The sequence below is a fragment of the Alligator mississippiensis genome, chromosome 1, assembly GCF_030867095.1.
Source record: "Alligator mississippiensis isolate rAllMis1 chromosome 1, rAllMis1, whole genome shotgun sequence".
Taxonomy (NCBI): domain Eukaryota; kingdom Metazoa; phylum Chordata; order Crocodylia; family Alligatoridae; genus Alligator; species Alligator mississippiensis.
In genome coordinates this window covers 449,016,037-449,031,798 of record NC_081824.1, presented here as the reverse complement: position 1 = coordinate 449,031,798, position 15,762 = coordinate 449,016,037, and the positions used below count along the sequence as shown (strand labels likewise).

The 15,762-nt window shown below is 51.7% G+C and overlaps 1 long non-coding RNA gene across 1 annotated transcript; it reads right to left on the bottom strand.

The window, feature by feature from the left end:
- Nucleotides 1–5,328: 5,328 nt before the first annotated feature.
- On the bottom strand, nt 5,329–11,440 carry LOC132248290 (uncharacterized). Its single transcript, XR_009459457.1, has 3 exons — nt 11,304–11,440; nt 9,668–9,782; nt 5,329–6,642 (listed from the first exon to the last, which is right to left on the bottom strand). It is a non-coding gene; the product is annotated as an uncharacterized LOC132248290 (long non-coding RNA).
- Between the last annotated feature and the right edge of the window lie 4,322 nt (nt 11,441–15,762).

Genomic DNA, 15,762 nt, shown 5'->3' with positions numbered 1-15,762 from the left:
TCAACATGTCCACTCCAGACACTTCATAGATGAGAAAGGGACATGATGTGGTGGGGACAGAAGAAAGGGAAGGTGACGATTTTACTCATTCCAAAACTAGGTCTTACTTTGTAAAGCTGTATTCCTGCTGGGAGTCCCTTCCCTACTCAACCTTGAGTATATCTATATCTGTATCTGTAGCTATATCTATATCCTCCATAATGGCCCAAAGAATTTTGGAGAAAACTCAAACGAATTGGAAATCGCTAGGTATTCGTTTCTCTGAAGAGTCTCACAAGTAGGCTGCTCGTTCTCCATGCTCGCTTTCTGCTGGACTTGTTTCCCCAGTACCAAGTGTTATCTGTGACAAATCTGATTAGGAACAAATTGTAAAAACGGTTCTCTATTTTCTTCATTTCCTACTGCAGTTTTCTGAGCAGCGGGTTGGGGTCCTGACGCCAGAGTCATTCAAGAGCTAACTGTCTGCTTTCCTAGCAATTATTTTCACTTTCCCGAGGGATGTCTGAACACCTGATGGCTGCTTGAGCATCCCAGGGCCAGGCACGTAGAAAAACACCAGCAAATTCCTAATGTTATCATAATTTCAGTAAAATATTAATAAATGTTGAATCGAAGAAGCATTCTGCCTTTTGAAAAGACATCTTGTTCAGGAGAGTACAACTGTTTAAAAAGATGACCTTTACCAGCACTTTTTAACTAATATATATTTAATTGTCTTAAATAATAGGAACATAAACGTTTTAACTATATACATTTTGTCATCTGAGGAATGGAGGTTGTACAGCCATTCTGCAGACACTGTCAAGGTGCACGTCCGTGCTGTTGCCATGTTTAGACGAAAACTGGAACTGACACAGGCTGGGGGCTAAAAACCTGATCCTGCCAAACGTTCCCAGACCCCAGAAATCCCCTGCAGATCCTGCATCCCCATAAACCCTCCCATGGATTGTGCTTAGCCCGCATCCTCCCATAAATTGTGCCAACCCATTCCCCACCCAACCCCCCATGGATTGCACCTGCCCCCCCACCGCCACCCCCCTGCAGACACCCTCTGCCCCCTGCCCCTCTGCCGATGCCCCCCTATCTAGGGTTACCGGGGGGAGCAGGGAGCTGTGGGTTGGGAATGAGGAGCACCAGCGGGGCTGGAGGGTGGGAAAGGGGCTGTGGGTTGGAAGTGGGGGGCATGGGCAGGGCTGGGGGAGTTCAGGAGTGAGGGGGGCTGGGAGGGAGCAGGGAGCCGGACACCTGAGATGGAGCAGGCATTTCTCAGTTAAAAATGCTCTATGCACCCAGCCAGGGGTGTACACCGGACTTCAACAAGCCATTTATATGGCAGACGGATACCTCCAATGTGGCGTTAGGTGCGGTGCTGTCCCAGACACAGGAGGTGGGGGAACATCCAGTGGCCTACATTAGTTAAAATTGTTCTTGAGTCTGCTTCCTGTGGGAGACACGTGGGTTCATGCCCATTGTGTTCCTGGGAGCCAAAGACCCGGACCTCCCAGTGAAGAGCCAGGAGGTAGGAGCTGGGCTGAGAGAGAGGGTGAGTGAGCACAGGGGACCTTGTAGGGGGCTGAGGAAGTGTGAGCATGTGTGCGAGATTGTGTGTGCATGTGTGCGTGTGGGGCCGTGCCGGGCAGTACATGTCGGCTGAGTGGAGCCCGGGAGGGAAACCCCCCCGCCCAGGTCCCTCCTTAGCTGAGCCCCCCGGGAGCCCTGCGAACAGAGCGCACAAGCAGGCGCAGCCCAACTAGGGAGCAGCGGTTTGCACGGGAGTTCGTGCAGAGGGGCGCGCAGAAGGCGCCCAGAGGGCTGGTCCGAGCAAGCGGCCTGAGCCCAGAGGCCTGAAGAGCAGCTGCTGAGACCAGGTAAGTATGAGACGTGGCTCACAGCCGTGGCAGTGACTTGCCGTGCCCGTCAGCTTCAGCTTCCCCGCACCGAGACCCCACCCAGACAGAGCGTGCAGCCCTGGCCCTGGACTGCGGGGGCTGCCTGGGGTGGCAGCGGCTACTGACCCCGAGCACAGGCGCTCCCCCACGTGTGGGATGTGCTCCTTGGTGGAGCCCCTGGAGCGCGGAGTGCGGGAGCCTGAGCAGGAGCTACGCCAGCTACGCACATCAGAGCCCATGAAGGCTACACTGACAACTACCGCTGGGCCCTACTCCAGGGAAACGGCGCAGAGAGGAAGGATGTGCAGGAGAAGGGGGAGGAGGTGGCCACAGAGAAGACTGGCAACAAAGACCCCCTGCAGCCACCTGGAAAACAGTTGTCTCCAGGTCCAGAGCATGCAGAGCTGGGGCCACTCCTCCCCGGCACGGCACATCAGCTAGGTCCCCGCACTATGCAGGACGAGACTCCCACAGAGACACCAGAGGAGGAGATAAGTGTTCAGGAAGTAAGTATTCCCACCCCGAGGAGGACACACCGGGTGGGGATGGGGACTCTCTCCTGAGGGGCACGGAAGGACCTATCTGCCATCTGGACCACTTATCCCGAGAGGTCAGCTGTCTCCCTGCTGCCCGCATCCAAGATGTTGTGGAGAGGATCCCCAGGCTTGTCCATCCCTCTGACTATTGTCAGACTATATTCTCTTCTGTGCTCCCTGTTGCAGCCTCCTCTCATCCAGGGCACAGATCTGGAAGGGCTACTGGGCTGTGCTGGACTCCTAAGAGATCATGTTCACGCTTGAGCCTGGCCTCTTCAGCTTCATGCTCGCGCTGGCGCTGGGCCTCCTTGTGCTGGCGCTGGGCCTCCTTGTCCACCATCTGCAACTGCCTCAGCTCCAGGTCATGCTTGTGGTTGTGCTCCTCAACTTCCAGCTGCAGCTGGTATTTGCACAAGTCCCACTCAGAGGATGGCCCCTCAGGGTCTGGATGGACTCAAGGAGGTGATCTTGCAGCCTGGTCATCATCGCACAGGATCTTAATCTGGTCTTCTTTCTTCTGCTCCTTCTTCTCTCTTTCATCACCTTTTTCAAGTTGACCACAGTCATGTGGTCATACTCGTCAGTCACCCCAGCTATCTACACTGTCCGCTTGACCAAATGCCAAATGAGAGATTGTTTGCTCAAGGGTTTCCAGTGACTCTGTTCCCTTCCCCAAATGATGCCTTCAAGACAGCAGCTTGTCAGAACCCACCACTACCATCACACGTGGTGGGCAAGTAGAGGGTGCTCCTGCATTGAGCCATGTGTCTCACTGCGCCCAACCACCTTCCAGGCTCCAAGTGCTTCTCTGGGGGTAATGAAGCCACCAACCATGATCTGGTCTGATCTTGGCACTATGCCCCATGGGCAACACAGGCCTAGTAGTCCTTGATGGTATTTGATCCACTGCAAGAACTTGGGGTGCTTCTCTGTCTGAAGCAGAAATTGTGGTTTCCCTTACTCAGCCGAACCAAGGGGATCCCAAGGTGTAATCTACACCCTCTCCCAATGAGTCTCCCTTCCTAGGTACACAGGAGAAATGTATTGGTTACAAGAAGTAGGTTTGGAATATGGCACAGGATAGAGCAATACCAGAGAAGTCCCTTAGTGCAAACGGTGGCATGGTAGCCTTTGATCACGCATGTGAGTACATGCTGGCTATCTATTTAGTTAGTGAGGCTGTGCAAAATTTTGCCAGCTGTTTCATTTCAAAGCTGTTTAAAAATGTTTCAAGCTCAAAACAGTGAAATTGAAACACAACTAAAGGAGTCAAAATGAACTAAGGGCACTTGTAACATTTCAAAAGCTTGAACCGGTTTTGAATTTTGAAACAGGGCTTACTTGGCCTCAGCGCTGGTCTCCGACAGCAGCAGCAGCCTCATCTTATCCAGCTCACAGATCTAGGGGCTTGCATACCTGGGAGGAGTCTGGCACAGCCCAGCAGCCCTGCCAGGGGTGTGAGCGCCCAGATCAGTGTATCAGATGAGGGGAGGCTGCAGCTGCTGCCTGGAACAGGAGGCAGCAGCAGTTCTCTCTGGTGCCGGGTACACTCCATGCCCAGCAGAAATCCAGGGGCTTGCACCCCAGGAGGACTGCTGGGCTGTGCCACACTACTCTTGGGGGACCAAGCTCCCGTATGTGTGCTGGATGAGGGGAGGCTGCAGCTGCTGCCTGGGACAGGCAGCAGCAGCATTTATCTCCAGTGCTGGGTGCAGCCTGTACCCCGGGGAAGGCTGCCAGGCTGTGCTGGACTCCTTCCAGGGATGCGAGCCCCAGACCTGTGAGCTGGATGAAAGGAGGCTGCCCTGTCACCTGTGACTGGTGCTGAACCCGAATAAGCCCAGCTTAGAAACTTAAAATATTTTGAAACTTTCGAAATGTTCTGAGTGCCCTTGTTTCATTTCGAAGCTGTTTCAAATCCTTTTGTATTGTTTCAATTTCACTGTTTTGAGTTCGAAATGCATTGAAACAGCTTTGAAATGAAAAACCCAGCAAAATTTTGCACAGCCCCACTAACTAAATAGATAGCCTGCATTAACTCAGATGCGTGATCAAAGGCTACCATGCCACCATTTGCTGGAAGGGATTTCTCTGATATTGCTCAATCCTGTGCCATATTGCAAACCTACTCCTTGTAACTAATACATTTCTCCTAGCATGGGAGACTTGTTGGGAGAGGGTGTAGTTTATGCCTTGGGATCCCCTTGGTTTGGCTGAGTAAGGGGGACCTCTATTTCTGCTTCAGACAGGGAAGCACCCCAAGTTCTTGCAGTGGATCAAATACCCTCAAAAGCTACTAGGCCTTTGTTTCCATTGGGCATAGGGCCAAGATCAGTCCAGATCGAGAACGGTGCCTTCATTTCCCCCAGCCTTGCAGGTGTGGTCCAGGAGTCGGGGTGCCTGGACGTGAGGTGCCCCCAGGGACGCACTTAGAGCCTGGAAGGTGGTCGGGCTCAGTGAGGTGGGTGGCTCAACTCAGGAGCAGTAGCCACTGGCCCACCACGTGTGATGGTAGCTGTGGGATCCGACAACCTGCTGTCTTGAAGGCATCATTTGGGGAAGGGAACAGAGTCACTGGAAACCCTTGAGCAAACAATCTCTCATTTGGCATTGGGTCAAGTGGACAGTGTAGATAGCTGGGGTGACTGACGAGTATGACCACATGACTGTGGGCAACTTGAAAGAGGTGATGAAAGAGAGAGGAAGGAGCAGAAGAGAGAAGACCTGGTTAAGATCCTGTGTGATGATGACCGCCTGCAAGATCACCTCTGCACGTGCAGGCAGAACCCGAGGGGCCATCCTCTGAGTGGGACTTGTGCAAATACCAGCTGCAGCTGGAAGCTGAGGAGTGCAAGCTCAAGCATGAGCTAGAGCTGAAGCGAATGGAGATGGTGGAGAAGGAGGCCCAGCGCCAGCACAAAGAGGTCCAGCGCCAGCATGAGCATGGTGGCCAAGAGGCCAGGTTCAAGTGCAAACACCATCTCGCAGTACTCAGGATGCAGTCAACCCCTGGAGTTGCAGGCGCTTAGCGAGCCCCAGCTGCTCCCTCAGGCTGAACACACCAATCTCCCCTCACAACAAACATGGAGATGATCCAGAAGCCTTCCCAAAACAGTTTGAAAACCATGCGTGCCAATGAAAGCTGGGAAAGGTCTTGAGCATATAACTAACCTCGTCTCCCGAGAGTGTTTGTGCATCACAAACTGTTGGGGACCAGGCTGTGACCAGGGAGCCAGCGAACAGGGACTGCCAACAGGGGAGCAGTTTGACTGCAGTTCACAGGCCAGGCATGGGCAGGAGCACATGGGGGCTTATGCCAGAGACTTCAGGGAAGTGAAGGAGGAGGGGTGCTACTATGGGGTGGTGACACGGAGCGCAGCCAAGGCCCCTGCCCTGCTGCTGCCTCCGGCCCGCAGCTCCTGTGAGGCCTCCACCCAGACAGGCCCCTTGGATGGGTGGGCAGTGCCCTGAGCCCTGTCTGCGGGGGCTGCCTGGCGGGACCTCTGAGGCCTGGGGGTAGCGTGGGGGCCGGGAGTCTCTTGCCTGTCCCACCTGTGCCCGGACTGAGGCCCTGGAGGGGCAGGTGAGGGGGCTCCAGGCAGAGGTGAGCAGGCTGAGGGGGATCAGGGCAATTGAAGAAGGGATTGATGGCTACTTTCATTCTCTGCAGGATAAGGGAGGAGCACCAGGAGGTATGGGGGTGGGTGGGAAAGGGGCTGTGGGTTGGGAGTGAGGGGCACCGGCAGGGCTGGGGGGGCAAGGGGAAGGGTATATACCCCTTCCCCCACCCAGGGGTCTGCTTTCTTGCAATTGCAAAACCCTACCCTTATCCCCGCCTTGTAACAAACCTCCCTCCCATTTTCCCCCTCTCCCTCCCACTCCTTGTGCCCAACATCCCTCCTGAACATAAATTATATTCCCTTCTGCTCCCCATTCCCACCTGACCCCATCCCTCCCATGCCTGCACCCCAACCCCCCACAGGTTCCCAGTCTCCCCCAGCCTGAGAATGGTATTCGTGTCAGCTCCTTGTCAGGATGCTCTCATTCGGGTCTGACCCTGCTGCCTCTAAAGAGGCGAGGTAGGCGCCTCCTCTTTTTCTTGTCTGCAGCAGACAATGGGGAGGCACGGAAAGCTGGCTTTCTTCTTTGGCTGATGTCTGCGTTCCCCTGGCTGTTCATATAAGAAAGCACATTTGCTTCCTGTGGGAAGACTAGCTCTGCAGAAAGAGAAAAGCAAAGAAGCGTCGAGTGATTGACTCTGGATAGTAGCACTGCAAGCAAGCATAGAAAACTGGTGAGCATTCAGAGGTGCATGCTGGCTGGACACGTGCCACTTAGAAGTCTAAATAAGGTTTTTTAATTTGGTTTTTACTAATTATAACATCTCCTTTCCCACCAGCAGAAGTATGAGAAGATGTTGTACCGTCCAAAATTATGCTTCTGGAAGTCTGATAACACCAAACTTACCTGTGCACTACATGAAACAGTTTTCTGGCTCTGAGATCATTGACTACAGACAGTAGCATGACGTATACACACAGGGCTGTACATTTAGGTTGAAAGGCAATCATTTGACTTGCTTCCTTAATGCATCATTTCCATGTGTGGTTTTCTACAGCTTGCATGTGTTGGGTCCTTTATTCAACAAAAAGGTCAAGGCAAATTCTTTTCCATTCAGCTGAAACAACCCCTTTACCTCATCATTAACCAAGAGCAGGGATTGAACTTTGCCTTTTGGCATCAGAGGAGATTGCTGCTCCCTAAGCTCACAGGTCCCTGTCTGCTAGCAATGGGAGACAGCTGTTTTCCAAAAAGGTGCCTGTGTGGGGAGCGGGGACACTGGGGTGTTGCGTTGCTGGGTCCCGGAGGCGAGCAGAAAGAAACCTGCTCAACCTGGCTTTCTCCCCTCCCTTTGCATCCTCCCTCTCTTCACTGGCTCTGAAAGAGGGCTGTAAATCCAGTGCAGGGCCTGATACTGCTGCTGATTTGATGGCGATGATAGTTTGACCTCGCAATGGTCAGGGATTGATGGTAGACTCTCCTCCTGCCACTCAAGATATTCAGCAGGCTTAGGGCTTGCCAAACACTGCAAGTACAATGCCTACAATCAAGTAGCCTTCTGTGAAGGTGAAGCTATTCTGTGGGTGATGCTCTGGATTTATACAGTGCTTTCCCCAGTAGGGTCTTTGACCATAAGTATGGCTTTTGGCATGACAATAGTTCAAATAAATAGTAAAGATTAGCGTGGGCATGCAAAACCTCTAACAACTGGTGGCCAGTTGTTTGAGGTTTTTCAAGAAGCAAATGTGCTTCTTACATGGACAGTAAGTTTAAAGGAAAAAGGAATCGGGGAATTTGGTTGTACCTTCGAGAGAATATTAAGGGCACTAGGATATGCCATCCCTGTGTAAGGAAGGTTAAGAATCACATCAACGGACTGGCTTGTCTAAACAGCAAATGCTTTTGTGACTTGAAACTTAACAAGGAATCTCTCCAAATGTAGAAACATAGCTACAATACTACAGATGACAAGAAAGGAAAACTCCAGGCAGACCAAGGCACTGCAATACAGCTAGTCCGAGACACGCAAGCATCCTATGAAGTTAGATGTCAAGGACCAAAGGAAGTGTAGGTCCATTACTGACTGGGGAAAGGGAATTAAAATTGCTCGATACGGAAAAGGCAATGTGTTTAATGACCTCTTATCTCAGTCCACATAAAATGTGTCCTAGAGGTCTCAAGGAACTGAGCATACACTTAGGAAATCTGCAGATGATGCCAAGCGAGGTAGGACAGCAGATGATCTGGAAGATAGGTTGAGGATTCTCAATGACCTTGACCAATTGGAAAAAATGGTCTTAAATTAATGAAAGGATAGTATAATAGTTACAGGAGTAGAGCACAAGCTAAATATGAGTCATCACTGCAATATTCTTACAAAAACTGATAAAGAGCAAGAGCATATGGGGCTGTATTAACATGCATGTTGTGTGCAAAGTAGGGGAAACCATTTTTCAATGATATTCAGCATTGGGGAGGCCTTAGCTGGAAAACTGTGGCCAGTTCAAGGCATCGTGCTTTACGACAAACAGATGAACTGGAAAGAGTCTGGAGAAGAGCAACAACAATGAGGAAGGGTCTAATATTGTCCTAGACAGGAAAGTTGGAAGACCTGGATTATGTAATCCTGAGAAAATGGAGGGGGTGTTAGAAATCTTCAGAAAGGGTTGTTACTTGTAAAGAGGATCTCTAGTTGTCTGTGATGATAGCAGGTATAGTAACGGGCTTCCATTGCAACAGGGGGCATTTAAGCTGGAAATGAGGAAATACTTCCTAACTCTAGAAGGTGGGGCTAGGCCCTGGGTGTCCTGCTCCCTGGATGAGTAGCCTTCCCATTAGCTTAAACATTAAAGTATGGGAGGGCCCTCATTCTCCTCCCACCTCTCCAATGAGCTTTTGGCCAGCCAAAATGTCATGACTTATAGTACGGCCTAGTGAGCGCATCTGACCTGTTCATGGCTCCAAACATGCTGAGCTGCAGCACAACCCTATCCAAAACGGCAGCTATGTGGCTGTGGCCACGCTGGTTAGGCACACAAGGTGAAGTGGGATATAGCCCTGTGACTCAGTTTACATGCACGAGGAAGAAAGGAGCTGTACTCATTTGAAACATCTGGTAAACTTCAGTCTTCTCCAGGAAGTTATTGAAGTCAAGGATGTAATCACTCACAAGGAGACGGGACATATCAGGACAAAAAACGGCTTCAGCCCATACGTAACTAACTGGAGGAGAGTGAGGCTGTACTGTGCTGCACCAGAATTAATACCGTGATGCGGAGATTACACAAGTCATCACAAATTCCTGGTGCAGAGGTCGTAGATTTTTTCAAGCAGGATGGATTTCAGGGAGTGGATCTGGACTGTGTCGTCCCTGTGGCTTTCTGGGCACCAGTCAGGGTACAGGTGACGCTCCCAGACCTTTCTTCTGTTTCATTTGGCCCTGACTTCAGACAGCGGGACACATGTCAGCGCTGGATCTCTAATTGTCAGTCTTCCCCAGCTGCATGCATGACATCCCAAAGGGGAGTAGAGGTGTGCTGACTCCTACCAGGTAATCAAGAGGGAGGTCTACTCCACCTGGCTATGAGATGCAGCAATGCACTATTTCTAAAATGGATTCATAGGCATGTTCTGCAAATATGAGGAGGATATTTGAACCAGCAAAAAGTTTTGCTCTCTTACCTTTGTGTTCTGAAATGACCTGCACAAGTTGGTAGTTTCCTGCTTCCTCCATGTCCAGATCATATTTTCTCATAATTTTTGAGATCACATCTCTAGTTGTGTCTTGGCTCGTTAACTGGAAAAAGCATTTTGCAGTGAAATATTTTACTTCCTTGTTTCTTGACATTTGTTTTCACTTTATCTATCTGGCATGTTGGTTTGGTGTCTCATCGCTGAGGTACAGACAGTGCACAAATGGAAATTACAGAGAGATGGAAATAGTGTTGTGCACAGAACATCCTAGCAAAGGGTGACGGTTTCTGTGTGTATTTTACTCTACCAAGCTGCGTCTCTAGATTTGGTTTGTCCCTAGTGTAAAAAAGACCACTATGAATGTTGTTTTATTTTGCCTCTGTCTCTCGGAAATCTTTCATTGCAGCGTGGTCACCCACACGTAGCAGTCTCAGAAGCCACTAGGCTGGTCCTATGCCATCAAGGCTTTACTTGCCTAAATCTACCTTGGGCCAGTGAGATGGCACAAGCAGCATCTCCCTCACCATGCATCTGGCCCAGGGTTTCCCTCTAAACGGTTTCCCGTTCACTGGAAAGTCCCATACAACCTTCTCACAAACAACTGGGAGAAACATGGGGAAAAGCAAATGACTCCAAAGCAGATAGACAACTGGCTCAGCAGCCACAAGCAAAGGTCATTCTGCATGGATCCAGGTGGGAACGGCAGGAGGCTTTGAGTGGACTCCTACAGGGATCTGCCCTGGCTCCGCTGCTGTTCAGATGATTTGGATGCAGGAATAAAGAGCTTCCTGAGCAAATTTGCAGAGAACTCAAGACTGGGAAGGACAGCAAACGCACTGGGAACACTGTCTCTTGGCTGGGGATTTGGACTCGGGTGTGCTGATTGCTCTTGTTAGAACTAAAAAAACCTACAAGTTCCTGGGTTTTGCTTCTCTGCTCGGGGTCCTACCAAGCACCACATTTGGGATTGGACCTCCGCCTCCTTGCTTTAACTGTAGCGGGTTATGGTTCTTCTTGGTGTTTTGGGCATTGAGAATAGTAGTTGTGTGGGAGGTTGGTTTCTGCAGTATTAAGAATAGGTCAGACATAACTTGAGTGGAAAGGTTCAGTTAGGAATCATCCTGCCTTCAGCAGGGGGTTAGATTAGATGGCCTCCTGAGGTCTCTTCCAGCTCTACTTTTCTATAAGAGAAAATGAGGGGTAATACACTATGATATTTAGAAGTATATGCCCTTTGGGATCCTAATTTTCTAGAGCTATACAGCATCTGTTGGTGACTTGCCACCAAGCTGCTCTTCAGTGTATCTGTCTGCCTACCTGTGCACACACGCCCATTCATACAAATGGCGTGCATGGTTTCTTGGTACCTTAGTCAATGATTGAGGACAAGTGGTGGATATTATCCAGCTGAAAGCCCAGAGAAAAGTTTGGGAGGTGGAATGTACTTTGACTACTAAAATAACCATGTCAATTCACCTAAGAATCAAGGGCATGAGGTGGCCCCTAATATTTCAAAGCTTTGTCTTGGTGTGAATCAGAGCAGCAGAGAATTTACATGTAACTTGTCATCCCGAGTGAAAACACATCCTGTAATAAATCTACACAGCTCTTCCACATCACTTACCAGAATGCCTTTGTACACAGCACCTTGACTGTTCGGCACTGTGCAGTGAATGACGTAGGCGTCTTCGTTCTTCTGGGAGTAAGGTGCAGACAGAGCAGATCAGAGGTGGAGGAAGGAGGAGGTGATGAACACGCAGCCATGGAAGGTACGCATGAAGGAGATGATGAGCATTCAGAGAGGTAAATAATGAAAAATAAATGAAGGGAAAAAGTCAGAAACATGATGGAAGCAGTAGGGATGAAAGAGCAGAACCAGAAGCAGGTATTTTGGGTCTATGCCTGGTTCTTGAATGTTGTTAGTGGTGGTGTCCTACTTCCAGGAGTAACTTGGTTTGGTATTTCTAATGAAGTATTCATATTTAGTATTCCATCTACAACTAACACCCCTGAAACACGGAAGATATCGATTTTTCCCGTTTGAAATGGGTGTTTAGTTGGTCTAATAAATGACAGCACTTTTACCCAAAGAACCTTGTCTGCTGAAAGAAACGGTAGCATTCCTGACTACACAATGTGCTTTGCTCAGGAAGGAGCTCCTGAAGGGCAGATGCGCCTACTGACCTTTCTCTGCCATTACCTATTGGGCAAGGTTGTGATATGGAAAGTAATATTCCAAAACCCTGGAAGCTTTGCTTCCATCTTCTGCACTCCTTTGTGTTTACAGACTCCTCTGACTTCTGCCCAGCTGCGGAGGGAGGCATGGGACAGGGGCAGGAGGGCAGGGGAGCCTGGGATGCGGGCACAACAGTGCGGGGAGTGGGGGATATGCCTCGCTGCCTCTTGCCCAGCCAGGACGGATGGCAGGGAGGGGCACAATGCAAATACAGCTTGCTCCAGGAGGAAGGGGGCAAGCAGTAGCAGGGCATAGACCCCACTCCCAGCACTGCTGTGCCCACAACCCGTGCCTCTCTGCCCCAGCTGGGTAAGTGGCAGTAGGGCATCGCCCGCCGGTTGCCCATCCGGGGTGAGGGGGCACAGGATGCAAGTGCAGCAGTGCCGGGAGTGGGGGCTATGCCCTGCTGCTGTTTGCCCCCTTCCACCCAGAGCAAGCCGCGCCACCCCCAACCCCCTCCCCAAGTCCCACATCCCCCTGCCCCGGCTGGGCAGCTTGTCCCAGCCCCAGCCCCAGCCCCAGCCCCAATCCCTTCCTCACTGGGGGGCAGTGCAACTCAGCAGAGGCCTGGCCTGGTTTAGTATTGCACCATGCGCTTTTGGGTAGCACTGGGCCACTCATGCTGTCACTTGGGGGTGCCCCGTGCCCCTCACGGGGACTGTGTGTTGAGGCGGGATGGGTCCTGAGTGCATGAAACAGGCCCCACCCAATGGCACGTGGTGCCCATGCACACAGGACCTGGGCCAGCATGACAGGTGGTCTCCGGGAGTGGGCCCAGGTGATGTGGCAGAGCAGCGGCCAGTGCCGAGCCGCACTCCTGTGCCACATGGGGGGATGTACCAGGAGGCCCCAAATGCCCCAGTGCTCACTGCTGCTCCCAGTGAGCTGCGGGCTGTGCACGGGGGGCTGAGGTATTGTGGGGGTAGGTTATGTGGGGGAGCTGTGGGCCCTGCAGGGGGCATGTGGGCCTGGCAGGGGGGGAATGCTGTGGTCCTGGGGGCAGCAGTCCATGTGCTGTGTCGGGGAGCTATGCCCTGTTGGGGGGCAGAGGACCCACCCTACCTGAGCAGCATCCCACAGTCCCCGCTCACCCACAGCCCCCCCACAGTCCCCCCACACCTATCCCCACCCCCTGTCCCACCTCACTCCTGCAAGCAGCTGCTGGCCCCAGGCTCTATCTCCCCCTCACTGCAGATCTGGGAGGAGCTGGGCGGGCTTATTTTGCCCCAGATAGCACAACTTGCCCCACACCAAAGGGTGTGGCCAGGCATTTGGTGAGGCAGAAATCCCCGGCTCAAATACGTGCCGCTCCTATTTGAGCTGCTGCAAGCACACATGCTGCATGTGTGGACGTGCCGTAAGGGTGCAGAGAGAAGTGGAGCTCCCAGCTCTAAATCAGAATGATTTTTGCAAAGCGTTCTGAGTTCCTACATTGCCCGAGACCAAACAGAAGTTCACTGTTGGTCTGGAGGGGTGGGGATCTAGCTGCCCGCTGGGAGCCTGCAAGCAGGTTTCCACAACAAGGGCCAAGCTCTGTGCCAGTGTTGGCTGTTTCAGAATGGGAGTGGGGAAAGGCAGTGGAGGGAGCTCATTCTTGGGGCTCTGCAGCTGGTGTTGAGGGGTGGAGTGGGTGAATTGGAGCCACCCCACTTTGGGGGGCCTGTAATACACTGGCCCCACTCTGTAGGGGGGGCTGAAAAACCCTGAGACTCAACTCCTTCTGCTCCCTTGTCCCCCTCCCATTCTGAAAACACCCACAGGTTGGGAGCCCCAGCAGACACACGTTACACAAGACACTACGTTTTGAAACATCTTTAGCTGACACCACATGCAATGAGGGGCCAGATTTTCACCCAGTGGGCCATTTAAGCTGTTTGCAGCCGTGCACTTGTGTTTGGTCACAGCTATGAACAGCTTTCTGGGGGACAGGAGTAAACAATGCATGTGGAAATTCAATTTTCACTTATAAGACAAATATTGGCAATTCCTCATCCCCTTTTCATATTGAATACTTTGAACAAAAGGTTCTAGACTATACCTTTTCCTGAGGCAGGTTCCTGGGCTGGTCCTCGGGCAGGTCCCTGGGCTGGCCCTTGGGCTGGACTCTGGGCAGGTCCCCAGGTTGGCTCTCGGGCAGGTCCCAAGGTCGGTCCCCCAAATGGTCCTCGGGCTGGTCTCTGGGCTGGCCCTCAGGCTGGTCCCCAGGTTGGTCTTCCGGCTGGCCCTCGGGCTGCACCCCGGGCTGAACCTTGGGCAGGTCCCTGGGCTGGACCTCATGCAGGTCCCCTGGCTGGCCCTTGGGCTGGTCCCCAGGTTGTTCCTCCTGCTGCTCCCCGGGCTGGCCCTCGGGCTGCACCCCGGGCTGGACCTCGGGCAGGTCCCCAGGCTGGCCCTCGGGCTGCTCTCCAGGCTGGCCCTTGGGTTGGACTTTGGGCAGGTCCCAAGGTCGGTCCCCCAGATGGGCCTCGGGCTGGTCCCTGGGCTGGCCCTCGGGCTGGTCCCCAGGTTGGTCCTCCGCCTGGCCCTCAGGCTGCTCCCCAGGCTGGTCCATGGGCAGGTCCCTGGGCTGGTCCTCGGGCAGGGCCCCTGGCTGGCCCTCGGGCTGGTCCCCCGGCTTGTCCTCGGGATGGTCCCCAGGTTGGTCCTCCGGCTGCTCCCCGGGCTGGCCTTTGGGCTGCTTCCCGGGCTGGACCTCAGGCAGTTCCCCAGGCTGGCCCTTGGGCTGGTCTCCTGGCTGGTCCACAGGATGGTCCTCAGGATGGTCCCCAGGCTGGCCTAGATACACCAGTTTATTTTGAGCTAAATGAGGTGAGTGAAAATGGCTCTACCAGCCTTAGTTATGTATGGATAGTTTATGAAAAGAAGCCACATAAATAGAATTTTTAACAATTGTTCACAAAAATCAGCTCTCTGTCCTCCATTTCTGATTCCTTCCCTCCCCAACTGGCATCTCCCCTCTCTCTCTCTCTTTATCTTAACTCAGTAAAATCAACTCTAAATCTTGTTCTACAAGATGTTAACCTCTTAATTTCCACTGGCATTTCCCCTATAGTCTAACTCATTGACACTTCTCAGTCAAGTGAGGTGTCTGTCACTCAAAGTTTAAGAACCTTTTTCAAATATTACTACAAGAAATAAATGCAAGAACAAAACCCCTGGAAACTTCTGCTTGCTTTGAACAAGAGTTGGATCGAAACATAGACCTGAAAATTTTCTTGGCCCACTGGAACCAAATCCAGGACAGAACCTCATTAGACACCTATTAGCAACCTTGGAGATATGAATGTTTTTGGGGCTGAAGAAAAAGTTGGCCGGGGAACTCCCTTTTTGAGGGATGCAATGCATCTTTTATCCACCTTTAAATGCCTGAGTTTATCTGGCGGTGAACCCAATTCTAAAATAACACCTTCTTTCTGGAACATCCACCAGGTCAAGTTTATGGGGTTAAAATACTGCTTTGCTTTTGTATCCTCTATTTCATATAGCATTTCCTTTCACTTCTGTGCTAAAGCGAGACATTAGCACATTGCACCAGGTCCAAGAAGCATAGCCAGCAAGTGATTTGCCACAGGAAAGTTTCTAACTGGGTTAAGGACCGTGTGTCAATTTGACGCTGGACATATAGCATTCTTGTATTGCCACAGCTCACCATTGTTTCAGCAGGTCTTTGACCTGGAATGTAAGTTATTTCTCTGTCCTTGGAGGTCAGAAGCCCATCACTCAAAGAGGAAAAAACAGTCACACGCACTTCCTGTGCTATGGTGGTCACTAGCAAGACATGCTTCACGACAAAAAGGCTTTGCCTGAAGCTGCCTTTGGTCAGAGCACGGTAACACCTGATGAGATT